Below are 5,128 nucleotides of genomic sequence, written 5' to 3' on the forward strand. Positions count from 1 at the left end.
CGGCCGAGGCGCCCGCCCACCCGCGCCCAGCGCCCGAGGAAGCCTCTCGCCGGCCGCGCGGGGCCCGGAGACTGAGCATGCCCAGTGAGGCCGGCGAGGCTCGCTGCGGAATGACTGAACCTCCCCCGGGTTTATGGGCGCCTAGAAGGAAGTCCGGAGGCAGAGGGGGTAGTTAGCGTTTGCGTCCGGCACGCGGGGCACGCACGGGGGAGTGGGGGGGGGGAGGACGCGCGAGAGCCGGCGTGGGCAGGGTTTCCCCAAGGTTGCCCCCAGACGGGGCGGCTTTTTGTTCCAAGGTCATACGGGCACACACACACACCACCGGTGCTTGCTTTTTTTTTTTTTTCTTGACATCTGATACTGAAGAGGGGAAAAAAATGCTGCTACAGCACAGTTGAAGAACCCTGGAAGGCGAGAACATCTGAAGGGCGTTTAAAGGCGACGTGGAGCTAATAATGGGCGATCTTAACGAAAAGCACTCTAGCTCCAAAGTGGGGGGAGTGGCCAATGATTAAGATTGCGGGGGCGGGGCGGCGGGAGGCAAAACTCGTAGAGCTTAAGCAACAGAGGGGGCAGGGGGAAGAAGAGAGGAGCGAGAGAGAGAATCTTCTAAAGAAACGTGTGCACAAAGGCTTGGAGGATTTCCGCATAAAGTGAGGTTGCAGAGACTGGAGAAGCGCCCCCTACCCCCGCCCGCCGGAGCACTCACAGGGAGTGGTCTCAAGATAATCGCCCAAGTGTGCAACCCCTTTGGACAATGGAAATTAGTCTTTTGTGTCAGGGAGGCAAATGAAGCTGAAGACCACTGTAGTTAAATAGAAACTCTTTTCTAAAACCATGGGGGAGACTATAATAAGCGGAAACAAAGTAATGAAATAAAATTAAGGCAGTTTTAAAAAATGCATTCTTGAAGCCCAAAGGAAGCAACTAAACAAATGCAAAGGGATTTCATATTTTTAAGACCCTTGAGGTGGTTTGAACAGCAGGTTTCTTGGATTGTGTGTCCACAGAACTTTTTTCAAAAAAGCTTGTGAATTCAAATGGGTCGATTTTGACTTCTTGAAAGGACTAGAAGGTGTGTTTAAAATCGTTGATATTTATTATCGTCTACCACTTATTGAGTTTTTTTGGTATTTTTCCACGGAAGCACCAGGATTATTACAATAACACTAAATCTACTGTACTTATTTTTAATGTTCACTATGAAAGAAAGAAAACATTAAGATGTGGGAGGAGAACCATGAATCTGCATTAAAGGATAAGATGAAATATCCTTCAAGAAAATATCCAGGAAACACTTTATGTGCTTCTCTAGGTACTTTTTTGGAAAAAGAGAATTGTTTTTAATATAAAGAGAAATCAATACAGTACTCTGAAGAGAAAAAGAAAAGAAAAAAATGAGATTGTTTTCTTTCACTGAACTCTTTCCTCTGTGCTTGTGAAACTCAGACTTGAGAGATGTTATAACTTACATGATCAGTTTTCACAATTTTCATTTAACACTTGTTACATAGTGCTTTTTATATGTTACAAATATCCAGTCATTGAATCCTCATAACAACCCTAGGAGTCGTTACCACCCTTTTACTCAGGCTTGAGGCAATTGAGTAACTTGTCCAAAATTTCACAGAGAGTAAGTGGCAGAGCTGGGATCCAAACCCAAACAGCTTGTTCCAGAATCTGTGCTTCCATCCCCTTCATAAACCACCTCCAGGGACATTTCTGAATCCCTTTTAAAAAAATTATTCCCCTCCCCCCACCAATTCTAAACTCAAAGTCTCATCAACTCTCTACCATAGTCTCTCACCAGTTGTTCTGGTTTTTATGGGCTAAGACTTTGCTCAAAGTTCTTGTAGTTAGAAAATTGTTGTGGTTGATTTGGCAACAGATTTCAATGAATCATTTGGAATTCACAGATTTTTCTTGCTTGATAAGTATTGCAGATAAATGATGCTGGCCTTATATGTAAAGGTTACTGAAGGGAAATGAGTCTATTATTAGTAAATTCCATTCTTTGCTCTAATCCATGTTATCTTGTATGGCTTCTCTTATGCATTATTTTTTTTCAAATGAGCAATTTGTGCCTCAAAAATAATTGAGGTAATAGGTCTCTGTAAAAACCACGCCCTTGGCCCTGAAGAATTATCATCCATGTCAAAATAGTTTGTGAAATAAAATGTTCTTAACAGTATATAGCCAGGATATTTGTATTTGCAAAGCTTTTCCTAATCAGAGATCATAAAACAAGGAATTTCTGGTTCATTCATCTTCTGATTAACTACAACCTTTGGCCACAAAGATGCGCTTTCTCTGCTCATCCCATATATGTTGGCGCTTCTCTAGCATCAGTCTTTTGGTCTCTTTTCTTCTCATCTTTCCCTAGAGAACTCATTCAGTCCTATAACTTTACTATCTTGTCCAAGCAAGGCCAGTGTCATGGGCATTCCAAACAGTGCATTAACACAGGACCCTACACTCAGAAGGACCTAATACTTGAGTTTTAATGCTCTGTGGTTGCCAATTTGAAAATCTTTTTTTTTTTGAATTGGAGTCTCACTCTGCCCAGACTGGAGTGCAGTGGCGTGCTCACAGCCACCACAGCTTCGACCTGCTGGGCTAAGATGATCCTTCCACCTCAGCCTTCCAAGTAGCTGGAACTACAGGCATGCACTACCACGCCTAGCTAATTTTTTGATTTATTTTAGAGACAATGTCTCACCAAGTTGCCCAGGCTGGTCTTGAACCTGTGGGCTCAGGCAATCCTCTCACCTCAGCCTCCCAATGTTCTGGGGTTATAGGTATGAGCCACCGTGCCCGGCCTTGAAAAACTTTTGAGTAAGAGTTTCCACTCTGTTACCCAGTCTGGAGTGCGGTGGCACTTTCATGGCTACCATAGCCTCAACCTGCTGGACTCAAGCGATCATTCCAGTTTAACCTTACAAAGTAGCTGGAGCTACAGGCATGCACCACCATGCCTGGGTAATTTTTAAAAAATTTATTGTAGAGACGAAGTCTGCCATGTTGCCCAAGCAGGTGTCAAACCCGTGGGCTCAGGCAGTACTCTTGCCTCCACCCCTCAAAGTGCTAGGACTACAAGCAAGAGCCACTGTGGCCAGCCACCGTCTTGAAATTCTTAATGTTGTCTTTGAATTTTTGTCTTGCAAGTGAAGTCCAGTGGGACAATGGAGTATGCTTCCATTCACGTTCAGTCCTGTCTCCTGCCACCTCTCTGCCTCCTAGGGATGGGTTCTCAGCTGCCAGCTCCTTTGTTCACTGGTGCCTCAGCCCTAATAGTCCTCCTCCTCCTCTTTACCTGGCCCAGTTCTACTGTTGCAGTTGGTCCTGAGAGTCTGAGTACAGACACAGAGAACATCAGGATCATATGCATGTACCCACAGTGTCTTGGAGTGGGGCATGGAGGCTGCTGTCCCTGTCCTGGACTGGTAGTTCTATAATGCACCAAGTGGGAGAGGCTTTTGCCCACACCCTACACCAGAGTGTACCCTGACACCAGAAGTTATAGTCTCTTGGAGGTTACCCTCCAGTGGGGGTTGACTTGGCTTTCCTGCCCCCAGCCAGAGCATGGTTTTTCACTCCTACAACTGGTTGGAGGATGACCCAGCAGTGGGTGGGCCTCATGGGCTCTTTAAACAAAAGACCCTGTACTTTCATTTTGCCCTGGGCTCTGAGAATTGTGTAGCTGGGCCTAATTTCAAGATCTTTATTTCCCACCCATATATCTCTCCTGTGTTGCAGATGTTATAGCTGCCTGCATGCTGGATATCTCGGATAGGTCTTAGACATTTCAAATTTAGCAGGTGCAAAACTAAATTTATAATCTCTGCCCCCAAACTGTGTCCCTAAATCAGAGAATGGCATATGCTAGGGACACAAACCAATAATTTGAGAATCATTTAAACTCTTTCCTCTGTCTCTGATTCCCCATACCCAATCAGTTGCTAAATCTTGCTTTATCTATCTCCTAGATATCTCAAGCACATCCTGCATTTGTTATCTATTGCTACATAGTATAACATTTTAGCAAAGAATTGAAGAAGGTAAGAGATGAAGACATGTGACTATCTGAGGGAACAGAGTTTTAGGCGGAAGGAAAACCAAGTACAGAAAAACCAGTGAAGAGGCCGTGGTGACTGAGGTATAATAGGTTACCCCAAATCTAGTGACTTATAGCAACAATAAATGTGTTATTTCATACAGTTTCTGTGGCTCAGGGACTTGAGAGTAGCGTAATCAAGGGGTTCTAGCTTGGGTTCTCTCGTGAATTTATAGTCAGGATGGTGGCCAGGAATGCGGTCACCTGAAGGCTTGAGTGGGGTTCAAGACCTGCTTCTAAGAGAGTTCACTGTCATGGTGCTGCTTGTTAGGATCCTCAATTTCTTCCTCTCCATGGCTGCTTGAGTATCTTCATGACATGGTGCAATGCAAGAGAGTGGGTGAGGAAGGAGCCAGAATGTCCTTTATGACCTCGCCTTGAAGTCAATCATTGTCATTTCTGATATTGGTTACCCATGAGGCAGCTCTGCAAACAGTGGGAGGGGCTTATGCAAGAGCATGAATACCAGAGTAGGAACAACTGAGGGCATCCTGGAGGCTGGCTGCCTCACATCTCTGCTGTCCTTGTATATACCAACAACATTCTTCATCCAGCTGTCAATTTACTTAAGTATTTACTGAGAAGTAACTATATGCTGGCCACTTTCCTGGGTGTTGGGGATTCAATTATGAAAACCAAAACCAAAAATAGGCCACGTCCCTGTCCTCATGATATTCCATTCTAGTGGATAGAGACAAATAAATAACTATATATCAGGAGATGATGGGTATTAATAAGGAAAATGAAACAGGGAATAGTGATAGAGAAGGATGATTGGAGAAGTATTTCAGGTGGGTGGTCAGGGAAAGCCTCTCTGATAAGATGACTTTTAAAATTTTATTTTTAAGTCGGAGTTGCACTCTGCCACTCAGGCTGGAGAGCAGTGGCACACTCACGGCCACTACAGACTTGACCTGCTGGGCCTAGGTGATCCTTTTGCTCTGCCTTCCAAGTAGCTGGAATCACAGGTGTATGCCACCACACCCAGCTAATTTTTTGATTTATTGTAGAGAC

At 44.6% G+C, this 5,128-nt stretch overlaps 1 pseudogene; it reads left to right on the top strand.

The window, feature by feature from the left end:
• Positions 1-118, top strand: part of LOC110594588 — a 664-nt pseudogene extending 546 nt beyond the window's left edge.
• The last annotated feature ends 5,010 nt before the right edge of the window (positions 119-5,128 follow it).

Source organism: Carlito syrichta, unplaced genomic scaffold, assembly GCF_000164805.1.
Source record: "Carlito syrichta isolate Samal-C Ts95f unplaced genomic scaffold, Tarsius_syrichta-2.0.1 Scaffold316362, whole genome shotgun sequence".
Taxonomy (NCBI): domain Eukaryota; kingdom Metazoa; phylum Chordata; class Mammalia; order Primates; family Tarsiidae; genus Carlito; species Carlito syrichta.